Source organism: Pleurodeles waltl, chromosome 11 (assembly GCF_031143425.1).
Source record: "Pleurodeles waltl isolate 20211129_DDA chromosome 11, aPleWal1.hap1.20221129, whole genome shotgun sequence".
NCBI classification, from domain to species: domain Eukaryota; kingdom Metazoa; phylum Chordata; class Amphibia; order Caudata; family Salamandridae; genus Pleurodeles; species Pleurodeles waltl.
In genome coordinates, this window is record NC_090450.1 from 367506876 (window position 1) to 367534825 (window position 27950).

Sequence of the window (27950 nt, forward strand, 5' to 3'; positions counted from 1 at the left end):
AAGAGGTTAAATAATCAATACATGCTTACAATGAAAGATTGTTAAAGGCATTCAAACACTACAGTGCTACTGAAACTATTGAACCGAAGGACATGAACCATCTCGTGTTTAGATTTGTTGAAGGGTTGCAACCAGAAGTTAGTCAGATGATTAAGAATCATTTGATTTGTTGGCAAGCCAAACCGATTGATGAGGTGTTGCAATATGCAAAATACTGTAGTGATGAGATTGAGTTGAAACAGAAAAAGTTGAAAGAAAAGGTGATGGTGATGCAGATAAGGGCTGCACAGGCTGGAATACAGGGAAATGGAGTTCAACAGATGATACATCAGCAACCGCAAATGAATGGTGTGTTTCAGGCACAACCGAGAGGTTGAGGCCGAGGGTTTGTGAATCGCGGTTCAGACATAAATACTGTTGTGGTTCAAAACGACGTGCAAGGCGTGAAGAAGATGTCACCATGTCACGCGTGCGGGGTGTGGGGCACTGGAAACGGGAGTGCCCGAATATGGTGCAGGATGGTGCTGTTCAGCAAGGTCCTAACGTTGGTGCATTACAAAATGCACGGGGTCTGAAAATGAGACATCAAAACCCGAATTTTCAGAACAATCTAGTACAAATGCAGGGGGTACAGCCCATGCAGCAGATGCAAATGCCGTGTTTTCAGTCAGTGCAATTGCAACCAGCACAACAGCAGATTCCTATGGTGCCTAGACAGCAAATGCAATTACCAATGGCTCTGATGGGACAGCAACAGGTGATGGTTCCTCAACAGGTCACAGGTCAAGTAATGAGTCAAAATAATACAGTACAACAGTTCCCATTACGAGGTGAAAATGGCATGAATGGGGAATGGTCAGACGACAGCTCAGACAGTGAAGAGTGCAGGCTTGCAGCATCCTTAGAGGTGGATCAGAGGGGTCCATATGTAGAAGGGAAGGTGATGGGTTACAAGGTTTTATTTCTGGTTGATACAGGAGCCACACGCTCTACAGTCAGAAGTGTTGAGGTTCCAAAATTGCCACTTTCAGGACGTACCATAAAGAGTGGTCGGAGTAGCAAACCAGTATTTGACAAATCCGATTACAGATCCAGTGCAGGTTGAGATCGGTAACTTCCAGGGACTGCATAGGTTTGTAGTCTGTGATTCAAGTCCGGTATCCCTACTGGGAAGAGACTTACTGTTCAAGACAAAATGTTCAATTACCTGTGCCAGTGATGGAATCGAGGTGCAGACAAATAGTGACGATGAGGGAGACGAAGGGCAATTCTCAGAAGAAGACACAGGAACAGCTAATGAAGATTACCCCTTAATTACCCTGTTCCCGATGCTTAGCTTGATTGACCTACCTGTTGAACTGCAGGGGATGGTAACAGAGAAAGTGTGGGATCTGACTGGAAAAGAAGTAGGACTAATAAAAGGGGTAGAACCAGTCAAAGTCCAGATAAAGCCAGATGCAGTATTCCCTCAAGTGCCACAGTACCACATGACTCAAGACGTTCTCATTGAAGTGTCACAAATAATTGCAGATTTTCTCAGGCAGGGGGTTTTGAAAGAAGTTTTGAGCAGTCCATGTAACTCTCCAATAATGGGTTTGAAGAAGCCCTGTGGGAAAGTTCGAATTGTACAGGATTTGAGGAAAATAAATGAAATTGTGATAAAATGCTGCCCTGTGGTACCCAATCCAGCAGTAATCATGTTCCAGGTTCCCTGTGATGCTGAATGGTTTACTGTCGGGGACTTGTCACAGGCCTTCTTTTCGATACCTCTTCACCAGGATAGCCAATTTTTGTTCAGTTTCAAATTCTTGGATAAGATGTACAGTTGGTGCAGAATCCCTCAAGGGTTTTCCGAATCAACGTCCATCTTCAATCAGATATTGAAAAAGGATTTGGAACCTTTGGTACTGCCTTTTAATTCAACTCTGGTGCAGTACATTGATGATTTGCTGATTGCATCCAAAACAAGGGACAGCTGTAAATACAATACCATTGCCTTCCTAAATCATCTGGGAAAGAATGGACACAAGGTGTCACCTAAGAAATTACAATACTGTCAGAAAGAGGTGAAATATCTAGGGCACTTAATTGAAAAAGGTTCCAGGAGAATATCAAAGGAAAGAATAACAGCCATTTTACAGATGAACCCTCCAACGTCAAAAAGAGATGTCAGGATGTTTTTGGGAATGGTGGGCTACTGTCGTCAGTGGATACCGAACTTTTCGATCATTTCAAAACCATTGATAAAACTGACAGGGAAAGAAATCAAGGATGAGCCATATACCATAGTTTTGTCTAAAGAAGAACTCGAATCATTTTTGGAGTTAAGAGAATGCATGTGCAGGGCACCAGCATTAGGAATGCCAGATTATACGAAACCCTTTCTATTGTTCTGTCATGAACGTGATGCTTGTTCTTTGTCTGTTTTAACACAGGTCCATGGAGATGCAAATCGCCCTGTAGCATATTTTTCAGCTACCTTGGACCCTGTCGCAGCAGCCTTACTGGGTTGTTTGCGCGCAGTTGCAGCAGTTGGTCAGAGCCTTACACAATGTGAAGGCATTGTCATGGGATATCCCCTAACAGTAATGGTTCCACATTCAGTTGAAATACTGTTGACTCGAACTAAAACTCAGCACATGACAAATGCACGTCTCACTAGGTATGAGACGAACATATTGGGGTCACCAAATGTCTCCCTTAAACGATGCAATGTATTGAACCTGGCAACTTTACTTCCTGTTGAAAACACTGAGGTCAAAAATGAGGAAGAATTTGAACATGATTGTCTAGAGGTAACAGAGTTGTGTACCAAACCTCGTCCAGATATTCAGGACACTCAATTGAAAGAAAATGACTGTATCATGTTTGTTGATGGGTCCTGTCTAAGAGATTCTGCTGGAGCACTGAGAGCTGGTTATGCGGTATGCACTATAGCCGGCATCATTGAAGCCTCCTGGCTCGAGAGAGTGTTTTCCTCACAAGTGGCAGAATTAATTGCCCTTACCAAGGCATGCCACGCAGCAGTACATTTAAAGGTTACTATCCATACTGACAGCAGATACGGATTTGGAATTGTGCATGATTTTGGCCAACTTTGGTCTCAGAGAGGTTTCATGACCTCATCTGGATCCCCTGTGAAAAATGGTGGACACATAAAAGATTTGTTACATGCAATTCAGTTACCTCTTGAAATTGCCGTGGTGAAATGCAGTGCTCATATTAGATCACAAGACTTTGTGTCCATGGGAAACGGTTATGCAGATCAAGTCGCAAGGTTTTGCGCATTGAACTGTATATCGTTCAAGGAGCAATGGGAACTATTACCACAAACTGAAAATGACATATGTTTGAATCTTGCATTACGAGTAGTTGACACCTTAGATGAGTTGAAGACATTACAGAGTCGCGCAAGCAAAGAAGAAAAACGTTCTTGACAAAGAATGCAATGTGTACAGAGAACTGATGATTTATGGGTCTCAGAGGAAGGAAAACTAGGCCTACCAAATAGCCTTTTATCACAATTTGCCAGATTGTATCATGGACAGGCTCACCTTGGGAGGGACGCAATGATCAGGTCATTTAAAATCGATTGGTTCAATCCAAAATTCAGACATGCTGCCAAAGTCATTTGTCACAGGTGCATCATCTGTCAACAGATGAATGCGGGGAAAGGGACAGTGGTAACTTTAAGCCACATTGGGAGAGCTGGCGGTCCATTTAGCAAGATGCAAATGGATTTCATTGAAATGCCTGTTTGTGGAGGATTGAAATATGTGTTGGTGATTGTGTGTGTTTTCAGTCACTGGATTGAGGCATATCCTACACGTAGAAATGACAGTCTCACAGTTGCAAAATTACTACTTAGGGAACTGATACCAAGGTTTGGGTTTCCGGTCTCTATAGAATCAGATAGGGGCAGACACTTCGACAATGAGGTGATCAAACTCCTGTGTGCTGCACTTAATATCGAACAGAAGCTGCATTGTAGCTATCGCCCTGAAGCATCAGGACTAGTAGAACAAATGAACGGTACTCTGAAATCGAGAATGGCAAAAATGTGCGCAGCTACCAATATGAAATGGCCAGATGCATTACCTTTAGTGCTGATGTCAATGAGAAACACCCCAGATAAGAAAACAGGATTGTCCCCCATGAAATCCTCATGGGTAGAGCTATGAGGTTACCAGCAGTACCTGCAAATGCTCTAGTGAATATTACAGATGATATGGTGTTGGACTAATGCAAGGGTTTGGCTGATGTGATTCGCTCTTTCTCTCACCAGGTGGAAGCTAACACTTTGCCACCAATTGGGGATCCAGGCCACTCTTTACAAGCTGGTGACTGGGTGGTTGTCAAAAAGCACGTGAGAAAGTTGTGTCTGGAGCCACGTTGGAAAGGGCCCTATCAAGTGATCTTGACAACTACCACTGCTGTAAAGTGTTTTGGAATTCCAAACTGGATACATGCCAGTCACACAAAAAAGGTAACGTGTCCAGATGAAGAAGAGTTCGAAGTTTCCGGCACACCAGCTTCGGAAGGAGAAGTCTCAGGTCGAGAAAACAGTCAAGGAAGAACTGAGACTGCTGGAGAGCTCACTGAGAACAGCCTCGTCCCTCAAACAGTCAATGAGTTCAAGAGAGGTGACAGAGAGCCCATCTCAGTAGAAACGACAAGAGAACAAAATCAAGAAGAAGTTCTCACAGAAATAGACAGATACGGGCTAGAACTTGAACCCGGTACGGACCCAGAAGTAGAAGAAGAAGAAGAAGGAGAAATAATAGAGAGAAGTCAGAGTGAGTCAAAGTCACCTGAGCCAATTGTAGGTCCATCAAGTGAAAACACCATAGTACAAGAGGAGGGTGCTATCCAAAGTCCTGAAAAGACGCATCAGAAGAAGACGCATAAGGGTGATAGCAGGCCAGATAAACCACTCTCCAAAATACGATGTGTACCAAGAGACACAATATTAGAGTTAAGTGATACATCTCGAGTAGAAGACCTAAGCGAAGGAGAACAGCAAGGAGAACGAAGGTTGAAAAGAAAAAGAATTGCAAAAAGGAGATATACAGGTCCTGAATGGGCGTATGCTACAACATCTGAATGGCAACAAAAATTCCTAGCATTCTGCTTTGATCGAGAAGTACCAGGCCAATACTACGGTACCTGAAGAATTCAGAGAAAACTTGATTAAAATTGAAAATCTGAAAACTGAAAGAGAGACTTTATAAATTACCGAAAGTGACACTAAAACCGGATTGACTTTTAAGAAACCTGATTGAGACAAGCTGCTAACCTGATTTGACAAGAAAGGGGTCCTGGAGTGAGTGAAGACGCTGTAAATATACGCAAGAAAAAAAACAAAAAAAAGAAGAAAGAAAAAACTAATTCTAGATCATCCTCTAGTTGATTGATTATTCTGCTATCTGATTATATACAGACATGGCTTATAATAGAAGTAGTAGCAAGAAAAGTAAAGTGTGTGGTTGGTTGAGCCTTATAGTAGGTATTGTGTGTGCAATAATGATTGTGGGTGTGATTGTAGGAATGCCGTGGTTGGAGAAAAAGACTATTAATGCTACCTCAAAACCTGAAACTACAACACTAACACCGTGGGAAAGATTTGAGCAGGATGCACGACACATGCATGAGGGAACTAATTCAAAGGGGGAACTTTCTACTAATGTCTTCTATAGCTTGCTAAATGAATATGTGGAGACCAGGGATGCGAAAGATTGTTATGTGTGCACTAAGATTCCTTCATCTGTGCAGGAGGGAGTTACTTATCATAGCCTCCCTTTAACCTATGGGATTGGATGCAGCTTGCTATTAACAAGATTCTATAATCAATAGCATGTGCAATACTTTTATTCAAATCTGGATGTTGTATTTTCCTTTGTGCCTGTGAATGAATTTCTGAATAGATTAGCTAAAGAACATGATATAAAATTAGTTAGAGGATTCTTTGAGCCAACACTTACATTCGGAACTGCTTATGCACATCGCAATAATTTGACCTGCTTGCTATCACCTGTAGAGAAAAGCTTTTTAGACCACACAGATGATAGACGCAAAGCATTAAAAGAAAGATTAGAAAAAGGATTAGAAAAGCGCACATATGCAAATGATTATGCTTACACTGCAATCAAAACACAAGGCAAATTAGCTATAGATGCATTACATGTAGGTAGGCTTTGTATATATAGACCAAAATCTAAGCAAGACAATTTGTTTGTGGGAACGAGTGAATGCAGGCATGTGTTTCTGTTTCAGAGTAAATGGACATTTATGTTGAATGGACAAGATCCAGCGATCCCTGGGATATATTATATTTGTGGACTTAATGCTTATTACCGTCTCCCTAAGGGATGGTATGGGACATGTTATTTGGGAATAGTCTTCCCAAAGATCTACCAGATTGATGACTTAAAACAAATACCTAAAACGTCTGAAATACAACATCCTATACAAAAACGAGAATCAGTGGCGGCTGTCATTGGTGACATATTTGGAGCTATAATCCCTTCAGTGGGGGTTATCTTAAATTCAATGAAGATTCAAAAGTTGTCTACTATTGTGGATAACATGCTGACAAATTTTACAGGGGCTATACTCCTGATGGATACTGAAGAGCTATGTCTCTTCAAAATCGGCTTGCTTTAGACATTCTTTTAGTAAAGAGTGGAGGGGTCTGCAAGATGCTCAACGAGCGTCATTGTTGCTCGTTCATTCCGGATAATAGTAAAAAGATTAGAAGTATGCTTACTAACCTTACTAGAGATAGTACAGATTTGAAGGATTTGAAAGAACTTGGTGTCTGGGAAAAGTTTGGAAAGGGAATTGCCAGAGTAGGAAGTTGGTTTACAAATATTTGGAATGGGGTCCTTGCAAAAATATTAATGGGTTTATTCATTGTTTTGGTTTGTCTATTAGGATTGTGGGGGGCATGCAAAATTAATGACAAAATTAAGAAAAATTGGACTAAAAGAACAAGAAGAAATGAAGAAAGTGAAAGAGAGAAAATATTCAATGAAATTTGGGAAAGTTCAAATAAAGGGCAAGATGTTGAAATGCGCATTATGCGCAAGGTGAAAAATTAAAAGTGAAAGGTTTGTGTGATGACGAGCGTCATCAGAGGAGGGACTGAGAGAGTGTAGTTTAAATATTACATATACTAGAAGTAATGCTTATATCAATGCTTAACAAAGCCGCATAGAAAACGACAATAAATAGTGATTTGCTTAACGTGCATTTGAATTATAACACACAGTTATTATTGTGTACACAAACTAATATCGGTTATGAAAAATGATTGTTTGCATTATGATTAGTCAAGCATATATTAGCGTTTACAATATTGCATTTGTATTAAAACCCATAGGCCTTAAGTTAGCATGAGCTGTGGATTTAGCTGCCTAGCTCTCATATTAAAGCATTTTTCTCTGTTTTTCAGTGTGCTGACTCACAAAGGGCCATGACCCTGCATTTGTTCCTTTTCTCCGTTTCATGTATCTATACCAATTCAGTTCCCATCCGCATGCTAGCTGCTTTAGTATGAGTTTTATACAATTTGAAACAAAGTAGATTAAAAGAAATGTACAAGGACATTTTACCATGGACAAAGGAACTTATGACTCGAGGAACGTGCCAAGATGATGAAGTAATCCAGGATGTGCCACCTCCGAAGACGTCAATTATAAAGACCAATCAAAATGTTGTAAATTATCATGGGGTGTCAATTGGAATTACCTAATGTATAATTTGATAGGTTAAAGATAGTGGGTATAGTGAATGACCAATAGAATTTTGGGGGAAGGTGTTACGAAAAAGGGATAAAAACTAATGTCACAGAAGGGACGTTAGAACTAGGTAGGGAATGCTATTGATTTCATCCAGAAACTCTGTCACTCTGTTTGGCGATTTGAGACTTAATAAATCATCCTCACCCATAGACTGCCCCTTACACTTCTCCTCCTTATGAGGGAAGTGTCCCCTGTCTCTTAGACGAAGTTAGACTGAAGGCGATCTGACTGATGTCCTGAAGACGAAGACTGATCCTGTGTGCTGACCTATTCCTGGAGGGTAATTATGACAATGCGAATTATAATTTGTCTGTTTGCTTTTCCTTTCTAGGTACCAACTGCTGTGTTTTGAATAGAGGCCATAGCTAGATGTTTTCCAAATTTGTGTTCTAAATTGTTTTGCATGAAGCCCAACATGCTGATGCTAATTAGGGGTTAGGTTAGGTTATTCACTCTGACTGACGCAATAGACAAATGACTGACGTTACACTTCCTGAACTAAGACTTAAGTGATATTCTTGTATTCTGATCTATGTTCACGCCGTGCTATGTTCTTATGTTTGTATTCCTCGCATTAATGAAATCTTATCACAGTTGCCATATTATGACCATACTCTTATGTTTCTTGATTTTGAGATTGACTCTGCTGCTCGTAGATTGTAATCAATAGGGAATAAAATTCATAAAATTCTATCAACAGGTGTAGTTATTCATGGCTGAAAGCTCATGGTTGTGTCGACAATTTGATTAATGCCTTATTCCAAAGTAAAGTACATTGTGGTGATAAATATTGATGAAATTATTGACATATTGCTTGACATATTGATCAGTTATCTCGTCCTAGGTGTCTCACCACTGGGTCACAAGATTCATTGGCCTAAAACGAGTCCTAATGTGTAAAAATTGACATAAAAGGACGCATTATCAGTTTGACTAACTTGTCAGCCCCTCCAGGAGAATTCAGGGAATCTGGAAACCCTGGGTATCTTTAGACTCCCAAGGATGTTGGAGAAAAAGGACACAAATTTAGGAAGGACAGCTCATGTGGACAAAAAGTTATGAAGGCCTAAACGCGAACTACCCCATATAGCCAAAGAATGGTTTAGCACCGGGGTGGTGGTGGGGAGCCCTAGCAGCGAAAGGATTAAGTATTACCATCTTCTAAAATTCTACTGTCAACACTGCGACTAACTCGCCTCTTTATATGAACCCCTTTGAAAATCCTACGTCACTCCACACTGAAAAAGTGCACGCCCTCCGGTATTCTTCCCTGCTGTCGGATTCGTCAGTTTCCGCAGTGTTTATATTTCGCTTGCGGACTAAGCCAATGTACACTTCTAATTCTGTGCAGTTCTCTAGGATAGGCTGAAGTGTCGCATTGCTCCAATCCTAGGTTACCACACACATTTCGATCCCTTCCACCGCCCGACTACTCCCAGATTTTACTTAGTCATTGGATTGGCTGTGTGCGACCCGGAAGTAGTGCTGTTTACTGACAAATGTAGTCCATTAAAAGCTGTGATGAAGAGCGGACGCCGAGCTGAGTTTATAGAAGGTCTTTGTAAGTAGCGGACAGGTGTTTACTGTGGTAGGCTTACAGCAGAACTTTCGTAATCCTGTAGTGTGGTTGTTGCTTGTATGTTGCCAATGCGTTATTTTGTGAACGGTTTGTATGGCTCTGTTTTGCTGTTAGTATGGCCTCGTAGCGCCCTTGGAGTTCGGGTACATTATCACTCTGGCCCTCTTGATAGTGTTTAGATGGTATCAGTAGTTTGGCGCTTTCGTTTGGTTCATCTCCTTATGTGTTGCTATGGTTAGTGATGCTTTCTGTTTTGAAGGGGTTCGTTACCAGTTTGTGTACGTATTCTGTGGTGGATTGGTATGCTTGTAGCCTAGCTTGAACTATTGTGTTACAGGTAATTGACAGGATGGCATTTTGTTAAGGTGCACAGTGTGCCTCTAGCCAGAACAGTTATTTGGTGTTGAATGTGTCTTGTTTTATGTACTGTATGTTTTCATATAGGTTTATATTGTTTTATGAGGAGTAGAGAGCTCGTTGAGGTCCATCTTAATGATGTTTGGGTTGGTACTGTTGTGAGATCGGTGACACATACATACATATATATATATTTATGGAATATGCTGCATGTGTGCTTATTCTTTCAAGCATATTGTGTTGAATGTTGAATTCTAATAAGGGTGCTGGTTTGTGCTAAGTAGCATCCCAGTTTGTATCGCACCTGCACAGCTCTGCCTTTTACATTATTTGGCTTGGGTGCTGTTGTGAGCTCTTTGACATCCATGCCCTAGGTATATCAAAGCTGTTGACAGATTCTGTTTAGTACTGTAACGTTACGTTGGTTGTGTTTGGTACTGTAACATGTATCTTGGGTGGGTGTTTGTGTTTTTACCTGGCAGGGATTGTTGTTCTGAGAGCAGTAATAACAAACTGTATGGTGTGTCTGCACAGCGAAAGATGGGTGAATGGTGTTTTGTCGAATGCCTCTTGTTGAGTACGGGATACAAATATCTAGATGTAATGCTCAGCACGATCAGCTGGCTGTCCTGAAGGAGAGAAGCAGTAGGCAGGCAGTGCAGGCCACACGCTTCCATACACACAGGTCCAGCAAAATGCACCCTGCCAGACGGAAGATATCAAGTGAGGTTTAGCACATACCTCTCCTACCCCCCCACCCTTCCAAACTGTGGCTCGTTCAATGCAATTAAACCCAGTATGCATTTCTAACTAGGTCGCAGATGTCTAATCCCTGTTCATTGCTCTCCCTTTCTTTCTAATACCTCTACCACACGTTAATTCTTAGTGTTTGTTCTTCCTGGTATTTCCACTAGAGGTTCATATGAGTAACGTGATTGTGGGTCTGCGCTTTATTTCGTTTTTCAAGTAAGGAGTGCTCCTCTCCCTTGACCCAAGGTATGTATGAATGCCCAAGGTCAGGGATACATGGGACGGATATGACAAAGGGCCTTCGTCAAAACATGAACTGCCACTTTATACACCTCTGCTCATAAGACCCTTTATCTTTTACCTTTTTAGCAAGTTTACAAAATAGACGTACAAGCTAATGTTATCCTCACTAAGCGTTATGACATGCTTGACAGCCAGCGTCACAATTAGGCCTGCAGCTTTTTGTCACATTGTGATTTTCAGATCCCCAATGAAAGTGCAGTATCCCAGCTGTGTTCATCCATACATATTCATTAATCCCACATAATACCCTGCAGTGCCTTATGAGCGGAACGTTGGTCACGCGATTCCGGAGCGTTATTAACATATACTCTTTTGCTTTAATAGGCAGTACAATATTTCGCACTAATGGAAATGCGACTTTCTCTGTTTTACAATGTACTCTGATGGATCTTGGCATGCTCACATGCAGGATGTCTGGTGCTGCAAAGTCTATCTGGCCAATGACGTCTGATCTGACGAATGTCATGTTGGATGTTTAGCAGGAATAACTGTAAAGGGGAGAGTGAAATCACTCGCTTCCTCGGAGCCAGCTTCATTGCTTATTCCTGTCTGAGTCAGACATCCATCCACCTTGTAGAGAAGGTACCTTATCACCATTTGTGTCATAGCCATAGTTTCCTGTATGAGACCAATTGGATTAACAGACATGAGTCTCATGCAGATAAGCAAATTCATCATGGACCTTTAGGGCTGGCGTCAGGTTTTATGGTGCCATCTGAATATCCTTAATCACAATTCTGGAACCCGAGTATCTCTCTGATGTGAGTTCCCATAGAACTGTAACATCGTCCTCCTCTGTTTCTCTATGCAGCAATTCACAAACAAGCTTATGTGCACCTTTCCCAGTGCACTCCTTGTTCACCATCTCCCTCTTTTCTGCGTGTCTCCGCAGGCCTTCCCTACCTTCGGTGCGTGTTTAGTGTACCGGGCTACCTCCACCAGCCTATTGCCGAGTGGCACTGGGTGTGGATTGGTCTAGGGGTTTCAATAGGGAAAAGGTCCGATTCCTGTCCTCTATCTTTGCACACTCCTCCATTCTTGATGTGTGGCACGTCCTTTCACCAACTGCTTCTCTTGTAAACCATCCTGAAGTCAAAACATTCTGCTCACAATAAACTGTAATGCCTTTTAAAAAAAAAAAAAAAAATTCTGGTCCAAATTTTGCAACCTACTTACGCTGTCTTTTAATTCATGCAATAAAATACGTTGGTTTCTTAAGGTACATTTCTTTGATGTACTATGTAATTTCATATCCACTAGGTTGTGATTTGAGGGTGTTAGAAATGGGGTTTCTTGTTGGCTAGGGTATGCACCTCAGCCAGGCAGAACTTACCCACTCTAGTCAGGGCAAGGGAGTTACACGTCCAAGATAACCCCTGCTTACCCCCTTGGTTGCTTGGCACGAGCAGTCAGGCTTAACCCGGAGGCAGTGTGTAAAGCGTTTGCACAACACACACAACACATGTGACGCAATATCCCCACCACAAAGGAAACACAACACCAGATTATATGAAAATATACTGTATTGTACACAAGGCAATTATCAGACCAAACATCACATATCAGTACTATCCTGCTACATTAGCAGTTGTCAGAACGTTACACATTAGTTACTCTGCAACCTAGCAGTAGTCCCACATAACACATAGGTTACTCAGTATTCTGCAACATAAGCAGTAGTCAGAAAAACACGTTATTACATCACAGCACTTGTCATAAGAATATCATAAAATGCCCATAGTAGGAACATTAGAAAACATATGGCAAGTTAGAAAAACATATTAGCAAGCATGTCCATAAAAGGAACATTTGCATACACATATGTAAAAACATCAAACGCAGGTAGGTAATATATGAATCAAACAAAAGTCTGTAGAAAGAACTTTGGATTGCAACTATATTGGTCCTTTAAACAGTACTTGATTGGATGAAGGCACCTCCGGTGCCTAGAAGGCGAACAGTGGGGCCCCCGGCGCTCCTATGCGCAAAACGGGGGCCTCCCTTATACTTTGGGGTCAGAGGAGGGCGACATGCACCTCCTCTCTTTTATAGACAGGCCCCTCTGGGGACTGTGATTACTGGGGGCCCCCAGGGCCTCAAACGGCCCTCACGAGGGGGGTCAAAGCCAGCAAAAACAATTTAGGGCAGGAGGGGGGCACCACGCACCCCCTCCGGTTTAATGACAGGTCCTTCCCGGGACCTGCGATCTCTGGGAGGCCCCCCCCCCCGGGCCTCCACTGGCCCTTCCACCAAGGGGGGGGGGGCACAATAATGCCTGTTTTACCTAACAGCAGAAAAGGAGCACCCTGCTCCTAACGCAGAGGCCAGGGGGAAGGGAGCACTCCTCGCGCCTTCCCCTGGTCCTGCCGTGAAGCCACAAGAAGATCGGACCCCTCCTGGGGCCCGAGCAGATACTCGCCTGCACCCGATGCGGTGCGCGAGTGTTCTTCCAGCTTCCTGGGCTGCTGCGGTGATCTTATTTAAAGGGGCACAATGCAGCAAGGAGCCTACTAATTCCCAAGGCTCCATAAGCGCGCTGCAATCAGCGCTATGGCAGCCGCAACCACGGAGAAGCACCCCTCGTGAAGAAATGGATGCAGGGGTCAGGGGCCACAGCACCCTGCCCCTGGGGAGCAGAATCTTAAGACAAGGTCCTCAGGTGGAGGGCCCAGCTACAGGCCAGCACAAGGGAAAGGCAGCAAGTGGCAAGTCCTTCACAGTGACTAGGCAGGTCACAGGTCAGCACAGCAGCAACAGTCCATGGCAGTTCCTGGTGAGTCCTTTCAGCCTTTGGTGTCCAGTTCCAAGATGATTCCAAGAGTCTCCAAATTGTGGGGAAAATTCCCCTGCACTTATAGTCAGTTCTTACAGTGTTTTACAATGGTAGGGAGAGGAGGTTCCAGACAGTTACAACTGGTTCTGGGAGTGCCCCCTCTCTCCTTTCAGCACAGGCTCCAAACATCAGTGGGGGATTAACAACCCTATTGTGTGAGGCCAGGGCACAGTTTTTACAAATTCAGGTGTGTCCTGCCTCTCCCTTCTCTCAGCCCAGGAAGACTATTCAGTATGCAGATGCACCTCTGTGACACCTCCACCCTCCCTGTGTACAGGCTGTCTGAAAAGTATGCACCAAGCCCCAACTGTCACTCTGTCCAGACGTGGATTGGAGTCAAGCTGCAAAACACCAGAGTCATAAGCACAGATAAATGTGCACTTTCTAGAAGTGGCATTTCTGTGATAGTAATAAAAAATACACCCACACCAGTAAGCAGCATTTATTATCACCATCACAACCATACCAAACACGCCTACGCTACCCCTCATAAATCAGACAATACCCCTTACACATAAGGCAGGGCATTTCTAATGCAATCCTATGAGAAGGCAGCACTCACAGTAGTGAGACACCAAGTTAGGCTGTTTGTCACTACTAGGACAGGCCATGCATTATGGCCCATGTCCTGCCTTTCTACATACATGGCACCCTGCCCATAGGGCTAGCTACAGCGTACCTTAGGGGTGACTTACATGTAGTGAAAGGGGAGTTCTGGGCCTGGCAAGTAAATTTAGATGCCAGGTCCCTGTGGCAGAAAACTGTGCACACAGGCCCTGCGCTAGCAGGCCTGAGACAGGTATGAAAGTCTACTTCAGTGGGTGGCGCAAGCAGCGCTGCAGGCCCACTAGTAGTATTTAATTTACAGGCCCTGGGTATAGAGATACCACTGTACAAGGGACTTATAGGTAAATTGAATATGCCAATTAGGTATAAGCCAATCCTACCAACTTTAGATGGGAGAGCACCTGCACTTTAGCACTGGTCAGCAGTGATAAAGTGCTCAGAGTCCTAGAGCCAATAGCGAGAGGTCAGAAAAACCAGGAGGAAGGAGGCAAAAAGACTGGGGATGACCCTGCGTAAGGCAAAAAGTCCAACGGAGGGCTTCAGAAGTTGGGCAAGAATTATAGCTTAGAAGCAAAGTATTTTTCAGGGTGTTCATCATTTGTTGTGTCACAGTCCAGTTCTACAAATAATTCAAGCGTTTTCCACGGAATCACCTGAAGACAGAAATGTGCTTGTCCCTAGGCAGAAAGGAGTTATGTTCACAATGAGTTTCAACTGTGAATTGAGCTATGAAAATGTTATTTCTTCATGAATGGTAGAACAACACCCTTAGCATCCTTACTTTCCAAGCCTTGTTCAGTCAGTTTTTCTCCATACTCATACGTGGTTCAGTTGAAGGGTTGTCTTTTATGGTCCTTCATGCCTTTGCTGTGCAATCTTGTTTGGGCCTACTTCTCCATCTCCATGTACCTCACCTCAGGTGCTCAAGTTTTAGGTCTTGCAGCTATTCAAAGTTCCGTCACTGTTGCTTGATGCCCACAATTACAAACACAATGAATAGTCCCCCTTTTCTCCAAATATTGCTCCTTTGCACAAGCAGAGTATCGAGAACACTGCCTGCTGCTGCACCTGCAGGGTTCTTTTCTGTGATGGGGGAGGCCTCCCCCGGCTGAATATATCCCATTATTGATGGAAGTCAATGTGTTCAATGGGAACGTGTGCCGTTTGCTTGTGGCTGAAGGGAAATAGTGCTGGCTGGTAGGTCTTTATTTAACTTTGAATAACGTTCCTGGTCATCAGTCCCAATATTTTCACTTTTGCCTTTTGGTGTTTTCTTTGGAAGCAGAAGTGATTTCTATATAAGTGCACATTTGACTCCACACTTGTATTTCATTTAGAGGACTAAAGGTCCACTTCGGCTCAAAATGCAGGCCATTGCTATTCCATTATTCAGTAAAGTAGCCATATCTACTGTTACCTAGATACCTCATCACAGTGCTTCTGTAGCATGCTTCACCGGTAACAGTTCCTTAGAACATGCCATTGCTGTACAATTTCTACTTTCTGGTCAAGTACAAAATTATGTGCTGAAGCTTTTTTTTTTTTTCTACAATTGTTTGGGTATTGCCAATGTATTCTAAATGGTACGTTTTCACACTCCCAGTATTAGGGACATGAAACATGGATTGTAAATCCGTTTACAGCTGTGCTTTCAGTTTTGATAGTGAGAAACATGATGCTGGGCAATCTGGTCAAATAGAGACACTGATTATCTTACCACCTTATTGTTCCTCAGCTTGCTATTGGACCACCTGGTGGATTACTAGCTCAATTCTATTCATTTTCTTTTGAACAGGGTGCTGGTATAAGAGTTGCCTTCCTAGCCCTATTCCCCACTACAGTCAGATACTGATGGTTTACCAGCGCCCTCCTGTGTCTCTCACATTCTTTTATATTGCTCAGCCCCAACACTGTCTACTAGCAGTGCACTTAACATACTTAAACAGAATTCATAGACAACTTCAGCTTATATTATTTGTTTTATCCCAATTGGTTATATTTGCATCATTTAAACTAGATTGTAACTATTCTTCTGGTGCACACAGTCACAGCTGATCTGACTCTCATGGGTGTTGCATAGTGTTCCATTGGGTTAAGAAGAGGATTCTGTTTTTTAACTTCCATGTCAGAACAACTTTTAGAGGGCCACGGGACACACGGGCTACCAGGCCCAACCATTGTGGCGGAGGCCTTTTACTCCTCATGTCCCGAGGCCCGACATACTATGGACCCTGAACATCTGGGACAAGAACCCCCTTCTGCACTCTACTTTCAGTGGTAGCTGTGGATGAGCAGTCAAAGGCTCCCTTTTGGGGGAACAGTAGATTCAGGTAGTGAGCATGACTCATAACTGAAAGTGTAAACAGTATGAACAATAAATCAATGTCCAGTCAATTACTTGATATTATAAGAAAATCAAGTATTGTATTTCTTACTCTACATATGCAAAGGAATAACATTCAGAAGCATCAACACCATCCCCTTGATGTCGGGGCTCCAGTAGTTGTCAGGCATATCCCTGCCCCACCCCTCTTCCTTGTAACGTGTTAGGGGTTATTCCCAAATCACTGGTGGCTGCATCCATGACATGCTCACTAATAAACCATATTCAAGAGTTCCCCTTTGACTCCTCCGGAATTACTTAGGTGTGTATGGTGCCCAGCAAGTCCTCCAGGGCCAGTTAAAGTCTTACCCTACCTGCAGCATGGACGTATTTAGCATTGTAGGCAGTGCCTTCAGTGCAAGCACCTGCAAGTTTGGATCTTGCTCCGAGAAGTCTGGCTGCTCACGCCAGCACCTTGTGGCGAAGGCCTGCGCTCCAGAGCGGCACTTCTAGAGTTCCACAATTATCGGAGCAGCTCCTAGCTTGTGAAGATGTGGTAAGTCGACCTTCCCCCAGCAAGGGGATATGTAGGGGAAATCCTTTCTTCAGCTCCTGACTGGAGCACTGCGAGGGGGCCTGTTGGGGGCAGTTCTCTTGATGTGGTTGACCCACTGAACACAACCCAAGTCTTTTCCTCAGGCAGTAGACCAAAACATCAAGGTGATATTGGTACTGGAGACCACCTCTGGCATATGAGGTTGCAGCGGTACATTACAGCACAGACTCATCTGGTACCAATGCCTTCACTACGCTGATTAAGAGTCTCTGCCTTCTCACAGTAGCAACTTTGTCAGTCGCACCTCTTGGCGTATTGGGTCACTGCAGCTGTGGTTTACGGGTTTGGCAAGTGCTGCACTGCGCTATCTCACCGCTCAGTCCACAGCATCCCTCCCCTGGCTTAGGACACTCCTGCACATGGGTTACGACCCAATTAGTGCACTATCGTTCACTCACACCCTGAAGAGGGAGGGAGTCCTCTTAGCAGGGCTCCCCAAAGGACCTCACTCCCTCAGACACTCTCATCTTCCTCAGAGCACAGTGGTCTTGACAAGCAGGCATGCGCTGGTGCTCCAGAGCAGGTGGTCTTGGTTTTCTTGGGTGATGTCACCTCACCCAGCAGGAAATTTGGCCCCCAGTCATGGTCACAGGTAGAAGTCTTGCAGAGCTTCCCTTCCTCATGTAGCCCATATTGCTGCTTGGCAGATGCCAAAGTTTGGGGTCTCAACATCCCCTTTTTTGTAGTCCATTTCCAGACATCAAAATGTGATTAGGTTCGGAGTATTTGATGTTTTATGTTGAGGTGCTGCTTCTCTGGAAGTGTATACTTCTTATTTTCGTCTTTCCCTTTAAAAGGATGTCTGTCACAGGAGGCAAGAGTCCAAACTGATTAACCCACAACACAATTCATGGGAGTGACCAGAGTTCACACCAGGATGTCAGCCACAGCGGTATGTGCATCAAAAGATTAATCCCAGGTTACTAGCCCTACTTGAAACATGCACTAACCTCACATATACTACACAGTACTGCTCTATCCTTGTACTGTAGCCTTCCCAGGCATGCATAAATCCAGCGCAGTCATGACTCCTGCGCTGCGCAGCAATCCACAGCTACCTGATGTAGGCCAAGGATGAATTTGGCACACAGCAGTGGAGGTTTTAAGGTGAGTGAGCTTGTAGACCTCACTCTAGTGACACAGGGTAAAAAGACCTGTTCACTACATGGTATGGTGCTACCACCATGCTCGTTCTGCTTAACTCTTGATGAAGGAGGTAACCTTCCACCACTAAGAGGGTAGCACTTTCGGCGTGCCTCCCTGTCCAACAAGACCGAGGTGAGTGAGATAGACCTATGTCATGGAGCACATGCATGATCCTTATTTACCTGTGACACACAAATCCGCATTAGGGATCCAGACAACAGTACAATTGGGCACTCAGGGCAGTAGTACATGTCTGTAATCATGCAGAGAACTTGTCCATCCCAACATGCTATATAAGTTTGAAATACTGTGTGGCTGTACAAATAGCTCTGTTATATGTAGTTACTTTCCATTGCTAATTGTGACACTAGATCAGGAGAGCGCTTCACATACAGTCATGCAGCCACAATTTGTTAAAAAAATTAAAATAAAATGTTTGTATACATAGGCAAATATATCCCATATCATGGGGTTTAGATCTCTGTTGACCTCTCACACCGATATAAACTTACTGGCTAACATTTGGAGAACCTCTGGTGGTGGGTGGTTCTCCTGGTATCTTGGCTGGGGGGAATCAACACTATAAAAGTGAACGTATTGTAGAGTCTCTTCCAGACCCTGCCCAAAGTAGTGCCCCAACTCTTCTTTACCACTCTAAAAAGCACCCTCTTAAAGTACATCTGAGGAGGGCTCAAATTGTCTATAGAGTACTGTGCAGCCCAAATGAAGGGAGGAGGGTGGCCGTTCCTGAAATTCACACTTACTATGTAGCATCCCAACTGTGCATAATAGCAGAATGGGCGCTAGAAAATTGGAAAAACTGGTTACCTATTGATTGGGCGGTAGCAGACCCCTCCCTTTTGGACTTAATTTGGAATCGCAAAGAAGACAGGACCCCTTAACGTGTACCTAAGTGCTCCTACCACCACAACCCTTCAGATTTGGCAAGATACTAATAGCAAGCTCCACTTCACTATATACCCATCCTCCCACACACCCATTCACTTTAATCCGTTTTTTTACACCAGCATTCTATACAGGACCTTTTAATACTTGGTGTCAAAATGACTGTCTGCATGTAAGTGGCATTAAGACTTTGAATACAAAAAAAGGAATGTACAATAGATGAACAAGAAAGACTCAGCTAGGTTCAGTTATGTCATTGAGTTTTACGCTCTCCCGTCAAGGAGGCCATTAAGCACGATCCAATACCGATGGAACATCTTTAGAAATATATATTACAGACTCAAAGGGAGTGATTTCTTCCATTTTCCCTGTACGCCTCACTGCAAAAACTACCTCACAACATCCAGATGAAGAGAAATGTCGCAAACTCCTAGGCAAATCCGTCCCAGAGCGAAAGTGGACCCACCTATGGCGTGACCTACATAAGACTTCACACACTAGTCTAGACAAAGGAACACATTATAACCTTTTGTGCGACTGATATTTATCTCTAATCAAATTGCACACGATCTACCCTACTATCTGGCCACTGTGTTGGTGTGATTTTGGAAACATTGACAAGATACAAACTTTTTGGAAAAGGATTCTGGCATGACGTAAAACTGTACTGGGCGACCCCATCATAGAAGACATTTCCCTTTTCATTTTTAGAGCTGCTCCACCACGGCTACAGTATCAGCCTAAAGGAGACGCAGTGTTCCTGTGGAACTGCCTAGTGGCAGCAAAGAAACACTGTGATAGCCTGATGAAAGATGAGGGCTATCCCCCAGATATCCCCACCTTTGTTCTTATAGCCATGGAAAAATTACATTAAAATCCCTCAAACCTATTTAATGTGAACTGATGTTAAAGGTGAAATGCTGTATGTTCTGTATCAGTCTTAACAATGCGCAAGTACTGAATACATGCATTATAATATGGACATAATCTGCTATCTTGGCTGCTTATACAATGTATGTAATTGAATTTGCCTACGTATGACTGCATATTCTAGGGTGGGGGATTTTTTATTTTTTTGGCAAGAGTGGAGAAAATTGAATTTCCTATTGCATGCCTATTTAGAACTATTTTTGGCTGGGTTCACTAGAAGTGTTGTAGCGACTATACTTTGGCATACTGCTGTTAACCCTTTTGTACTATGTTGTGTTACAGCAAGGCTTTGAAAACTAATTACATGATAATGTAATAAAAACATATAGGGTGGCTTAGTTCTTTAGGGAGAATTTTGCTTGGCTTGTCTGATGTCCATCATAGCCAGCTGAGGCATGTGCCTAGTGTGATTCTAACTTTCCATTACAGGTATGGACTTGATGGAAAGGAAAGAATGAAGACATTTCTATTGCACACACTGTAACTACCTTTCAGACACCTGGGCTTCAGTCACAGCTGCTGTTTTCAGTAAGTATTGTAGATGCAACGGATAATAATATATTGATATATCTTCATTTTAGAGTAAGTAGGGCGCATTAAATATATGGATACTCTAGAGTAAATCACATGGGAATGAAAGGCCTGTAGAGGATGCGAAGATTACTAGATCACTAAAGAGGATTTTGATATTCACCTGAGAACAAAGAGCTGCAACTTTTTTTGAGAATGACATTCGGTGGTTAATGTATTTTTTTATTTATTTTTAGGGCACCAGACTTTCTTGAGGCCAAATGACTACTAACACAGAAGTGTACCAGTGATGGTGTGTCAGACCCTGTTTTGTTGGCCAAAGGGCAAGCAGGGACTACTGGGCCTGAGCCATTCAGGCTGTTTTTGTTTGCTTATGTTGTCCTGGAGCTCCATCCTTCTACGGCTCTAGAAACTGGGCGAAGTACAACCATTTGAGCACTTGACTCTCGGGTAGAAATGGCAAACAGTTGCAGTCTTCTCAGAGGTGTGTGGGGTGCAATCAGCTAAGCGCTCAACATTCGTTCAGTAGCGCAATAACTGATTGTCAAACACAGTGCTTGTCTTTATAATAAAGAAATACTGCACTCTAAATCACACTACTAGTTGTAGGTTCATAAGTCTCTGGCTAGGAGCTACTGTACCTAGGGCAAGGGTACCCCTGATGTGCTCCCACTTACTCAACATCAGTGGTTTAGGGCAGGTCTGTAGTAAGTCTGAAGCAAAGGTGCAGTGTTATACACTCTTTGACAGAATAGTGTGCTTAATCTTTGTCATTAGTATGCGAGTGCTAGTGGCTGGCCTGAGTTTCGGGCCACAGCATACGTCCATTCTAATCTTCTCCCCTCTCCTTCGGCAAGACGTGCTGACACCAGGTGTTGAACAGTTGTGGAGGGCTGCCTGTGTAAGACTGGTTGCGGTCAGGTTCATTCAGTTTTTGGAGATGACAGGTCCCCTTCCAGGCGGAGTTATTTCTCCATTGTTGGAGATTGTGGGTCACCACAGGTTCCTCTCCTTCAGTGGTGGTGATGTCTCCCTTATGATACACCTGTTGGTTGTTGGTTAGGTGGTGCACCTAGGCAGATCCTGGGCCTGAGGCTTCTTGGCAGTCTGCCTCTGCACAGGGTTGCAACTTGCAGCAGTAGGGCAACTTCTAGATGCTTACAGTTTACTTGGGAGCTTGGCAGTCTGATTGAACATAGTTAAGTGGCACTCATGGTTATGACATAGTCCTTCAGGGTGCACTTTGAGCATGTATAAAAGGCTACCCTCTTCAGTATTTATTTTGTATGCTTATGTGCCAGGGGCTGGCTGATTCAGTGAGAGGGGCTGGCTCTGGGCTGGGAGCATGCCATTCACTCTCTCAGGAGCCTCTTGTCCATTGACCACCTGCTCCGTGATTAGTGTGTTCTTGCTCACGCTAGTGATGAGTTTGTCCTACAGGGCTGGTTTTGCTCTTTCCTAGTTCACAAGCAGGAAACCTCAAGGTGCTTCGGGAAAGTCAGATCGTTTTTCTCTTTCAGAAGAGACCCCCAGGTGATATCACCTCACCTTTGAATAGCTGGTTGTCAGCAGACACCAGCTCTGTATGCAATGCAGGCTTCTGGGTACTATGCAAAGCACCCTTTCTCTTTGTCAAAAAGAACTTTACATAGGATAAACAAGTATGTCAGAAGCTCCTGCATATATACAGGTAAGGCACAAGGGGCATGTGTAGTCTCTGCCCCTTCAGGGCTAGTTTAGCTCGGTTCTCTTTTCATGTGTCCTTTCTAGGCTGTCTTCGATACTCTGCCTTTATGAAGTTTGATGCTTTTCACAGCAGGGTGGTCTCCATGTTGAGTCATTCACTATACAGTTGCAGTGAGGTTTGATCGTTTTTCACCTGACAATCAACAGCCACACTGACCGTGATCAGGATGCAATAGAAGGCTGCCCTCTTATTAAAGACCCCTCACCAGAGCCTGTACTCACCCTTCACCACTACCATCTAAACAGACAGCAGTGCTCAAGAAGACTAACCAGTAGCTCATTGCAGCAAAGGGACCTAATAGAAATTTTAAATGGAAGCCTCATCTCTCTCCCCAATTCAGCATCTAGGACCCTTCCCTCTAATCTACAGAATGTTAGTGATACACTTCAGCTGTTGAGGAAGGTAACCTCATCTCCATCTTGTGCGCATGAAAATGCTAAGGGCTTCCAAAATGGAATCCACAGGCCTCCTTTACTCTGGTTCACTCCGGCATGTGCCATGTGTGTATCATGCAAACTATACATATATACAGGGATTTAACTGCTAGGATGTTAGCATCAGGCTCTGGATTATATTGCAGCAGAGGAAATTTACATGAGTGGGCAGGAAGGCGTCCACTCCTGTGACACAGATTTAAAAAAAATAATAAAAAAAAAAACTGGTCACAACTGCCGGATCAGAAAACATGGTATGATAAAAACATTCGACAGGGACAGTATTTCACTGTCGCATATGAGTATGCTTAGTGTGCCACTCATGGCCCAGGACCACTTCAGGGCTGCATGTGTTATGTGATGGGCCCAGGTCTCTGCACACGCTAGATTATCAGATACCTGCAGTTGGTATTCCGTGCCAGGAACACAACTGTACACTATACAGGGGACATTTCTGCCCCATCAGTGGTCAAATAGTATGACACTAAGATGTACAGGGTATTGTGACCTCCAAATGACTTCTATACGAAACCCTTCTGTTCAAGTATTTGGGGAAACTGCTAGTCAAAGCAGCCCTTCAGCAAAATATCTGGGAGGTGGGAGAGTTAAAGCAGTCCTCTGCCTATCTGCTGTAAATTGGGACTTCTGGTTTAAGCATTCCTGTGGTAATGTGCCTAGCTAATGAGGGAAGAAGGCATTTTGGTTGAATGCGGTAGTAATGTCACTTAGATAAATCATTTGCCTCTTCTTTTGCAGGCCCACACAACTCTGCTGGCATCTCAGAATGGGAAAGAGGCGTTGTGTTCCTCCAAAGGAGCCCAAGCTGCCGGCAGGCTGCTGTGGAGTGAAAAAGCCTAAACTATATGGAGGTGGAACACATGGCCATGGGAACCAGGTCACTGTGGGCACAGTTTCCAGCTCTGGGGCCCTGCTGAATCACCAGCATTCAGAAGGCTGTAATGGAAGAGAAAATGTCTCTCATCTGCTTTTGAGCACTGCCAATCCGACCTTTCGAATGAACTCCACCTCTGGGGCTCTAAGCCCGCTTATCCGCCCCAATGGCTCCATTGGCACCAACAGTGCCATCAAGAGTCTGGTGGTGTCGGCCGAGATGTGCTGCTACTGTTTTGATGTCTTGTACTGTCACCTTTATGGCTTCCCTCAACCCAGACTCCCGCGGTTCACCAATGATCCTTAGTGAGTAACAAAGGACTTTTTCTGTATACATATTGGAAGTGAATTATGTAAAATCAGATGTATGACTCTGACAAGTTAGGGTGATCTAAGCAACCATTTTGAAGGATATGTGATGTAGCTGTTTGGTGTCAGCATTGTCTTAGTTTTTTAAACAACAACTAATGGCAATATGTAACAAAGTTCCTCTGTACAGTTGCATGATGTTGCAGATAATGTTTGCTGTAGTAAAATAATGGAGTTGAACTGGGTGAGAGGCCAGAATGTACTCACTTTAATAAATTAAGGAGGCTTCATTCTTAAGGATGATCCAGAGAGAGTTTCAGTATGGAGCACCCCAAAAGCATGGTATGTGGCATAGCAAAGGAAATCGGAATGATATTACAATAGTATACCTTAATGTTGCATTTTGTATAAAATAAAATAATGACGTGCGATGCGCTCTACTACCATCCAAATATCCTATGCCATCTTTTCCGTGCTTTGCACCCTAATTGTATCACAAGTCGCAAAATTTTAATTGTCAGTGGAGCTATATATTTAGTAAATTTTCTTTTTTCCTTCCAAGCACATACACAAAGAAGCAGCTTAGGGAAACGTTGTATTAATACCCAGTCCCCCAGCTGTCTTCCCCCACCAACCCTGCCAGTTATCATGTGGGTCCCTGCTCAGCTGAAGGTCCAAGTGTTGCACTAGAGCATCAGGCTGAAGTGAGCCAATTCAAAATATCCGTTCCCCTGTTCCCAAATCAACTCCACTCTACACGAACCACCAGCGGCCCGATGTAAGGCGCAATGGCTTCTACTCCCTACTCTCCCACAGACCAACCACCCCACACTTTCTCAAACTTCTTTGGACAGCCCAACCCTTGTACACTTTCTCCCTCATACAGCATACATCCATCTTGCGGTTCCAGTCCTGTAGGTGTGGGCTCACTCCCTCAACTCCGTGCAATTTCCCTTTTTAACAGTAAAAAGCCAAGGTTCCCCAAGATCTTCTGCTAGGAGGCAAGATCTGTGGAATCTCTTACCCTCAACAACATCAACTTGACCGGACTCTCAGTGGGCATCCCAATGGCTGTTTCAATTTAATTTCACATCCCAACCTAAAATGTGCAGATCACAGGGCATTCCCACAGCATGTGCAAAAAGAACCCCTGCTGGCCGCAAGCATGTAGGCATGCATCTTCCGCGGCTCTACCGATCTTATGCAAGAGTATCCTAGTTTAATATATTGTGTGGAGAATTTAAAAATGAATTGGAAAAAATCTCACTTGTATTGGTACTTGCGTGGGAAACTGCAGCGCCTCCTGCCAATCATCATCCTCCTCCAGCTTCCTCACATCTGTCTGTGGTTTGTCCCTTAAGTTTGCTAATTCTCCCTGTGTGTTGTTCATTAGCAACCTATAGGTAAGGGAAAATTGCTTTGGCCATCATGTGGTCGTCCAGTAGCCCTCTCCTAAGGGGAGTCTTCCATAGTGTCCTCTTCTGGGGCGATTCTTGCCTGTAGGGTGACTCAGGTAATAATATTTAAAACATTGTGTGGGTGCCATATTGTCTTCCTCTTTAAGGTGGGCAAGCAGGACTATACCATTGGCATCCATACGTCCTCTAATGCAGAGATGCCGATACGATTCCGTTTTCTACAGTCCTGCAGGGATGATATTGCCTCTAACCTCATGCCTAACCACAAGGGGGTTTTGGTCGTCAGTTTGGTGTACTCTACAGAAGGAAATGAGGTGGGAAAAGAGACTGAGAGCACTGTGTTAGCTGCCGCCGATGATGCCCTCAGGCTGACCTCTCCACCATAAAGCACATGAATATAGCCTTTGCCATCCAGGGTGTCACAATCATGCCGGTAGGCCAGATCCTCCAATGCCACATATGCCCACTCATTATCAATACTGAGAGTTGGTGTCATATGCTTCTGAGTAGAAGGAATAGACCCCACGGGGACATGGAGTGTTCTCTAAACATCACCCACACATACAGTTTGAATGACGTTATTGAGTTTCCCAGCACTGATACTATAGGTCTGTTAAGCCCGAGTCAATAAAGGCGAGCATCTACCACCATATTGAAGTCTTCCCCCTCCCCACTTTGTTGGTAGTCTGTTGTAGCTCAGTGCCTGCCCAAATATTTCAGTGTGTTCCCATGAAGCCCCGGAAGGATATAGCTATTAACAAGGGCCAGCGGCTATCCCTCCAAGTCACCCAGCCCTGCTGTACATTCCCTGAAGTAATTCGCCCAACTCTTACGTACACGAAAGGCCACTGTTTTCTTAATTATGACCACCACACTTGTTCTAAAAGAGTAGCCTACATGGCTAAGCACAGGGTATTTCCTTGTGCCATCACTGCCTCATTGGTTCTCCTCATATGTGTTTCCTGCAAAAAAACAAACAAAAAAACTGCAGCATGTCTAGCCATGGCCTTTGCCACCAGCCCCTTTTTGATCTTGTTCCCCAGGGCTTTCACTTTCCAGGTCAGCAGTCTAAGGGTGTGTTATGCCATTCAGCAGCTAGCAGTACCCCACACCTACATCCCACCAGGATGCAGGCATGCAATCTGGGTATTTTGACATCAGTACAAACCATTTAACTTGCCCCTCCTACCCCCCGCCCCCCAAAATATTACCACACTGTGCCATTTGAACGGGCCACCACCCCAATTCACGGTATGTGTGTTGCCCGATACATAAACTGATTGTAACACAAATGTAAGGAAAGTAAAGTCACAGGTTCCGTTCTTGGGTCCGGGTGTGACCCGTGGCATCACAACAATCTCTTCAGCAGTCTTCTGGTGGAGCCCACAAGCTCTACACTCCTCCTTGGCCTCATCTGAGGGCTTGTGGGTCAGATTATCTCGCTGGATGTCACTGGTGTGACCCTCAGCAGCAACCCATCCTCAGGGGCTTCTTCAGAGGACGTGTACTCATCTGGCATATTGTTCCTTTCCAGTGCTACCCATCTGCTCTTAGATGCTGGCAAAGCGGCCCGTCTGCAACCACCTTTGCCCTCTCAGATTTGCCCTGCACCATCATTGGTGCCACCTGCAGGGTGCCGCCACCGCTTTTGATGCCTCTTCTGCTCCTGCCAGGTCTGGTGCCCATTTGCTCAAGCCAGTTCAACATGATCTTTACGGATTTGCACAAGCCAGTCCCACACTTCCTTTGCGGATGTGAAAATGTGTGAGGGGTCCTTCTCAACAAGGTGTATCGGAGTTCCAACGTCATCAAATGCTGCTTGACCCGTATACATTTCTCTCTTTGATGGTAGTGAGCTCTGTGTAATCAGGATATTGACAGGTTGCCCCTCCACACTAAATTGACCATGCATGTGCACTGCATGTAGGATGGCTTCTCTGCCCATAATATTAAGCAGTCTGGCCACAATTGCACTCGGCAGGCATAAATGCAACTTGTGGGCATGCAGCGCTGATTGTGCTACCCATATAATTTGCTATTTAACCATATCTTGGGCCTGCCAGCGAGGAGCCTGTGTGTGTAGTTTTACGTTGCCATGTCCACCTTGCAAAATAACAATTTTGCCAGGCCCAAACCCTCTCTTTCATACATATATCACTGCGTTTTCCCCCCACCCCCATGGTAGGCCCTGACCAACCGAAAGTACTGGTAGCAATGTATTTAAAAGGCAGCACATTTGCTTTTTTAAGTTTTTATTTTTTTTCCCTTCCATTCCCTGGTATTGAAAAACTCTGAAAGTTGTTTTTCACTACAGCGAGCCCTATCTCTCCCATAGGATTATATTGGAATTACTTTATTACATCTTATAAGTGCAATTCACTATCTGAAAGTGATACATTTTTTGAGTTTGGTGTCTCTGGACTCTCAATTTAAAATCCAAACTTATGGTGGAGTCATTTTAAATTGCAGTTCTGAAAATGCCACTTTTAGAACATTGGCATTTTCTTA

The 27950-nt window shown here is 44.0% G+C and overlaps 1 long non-coding RNA gene across 1 annotated transcript; it reads left to right on the plus strand.

The window, feature by feature from the left end:
- Positions 1-9219: 9219 nt before the first annotated feature.
- Positions 9220-24470, plus strand: LOC138265717 (uncharacterized). Its single transcript, XR_011199410.1, has 3 exons — positions 9220-9363; positions 20542-20640; positions 23581-24470. It is a non-coding gene; the product is annotated as an uncharacterized lncRNA (long non-coding RNA).
- The last annotated feature ends 3480 nt before the right edge of the window (positions 24471-27950 follow it).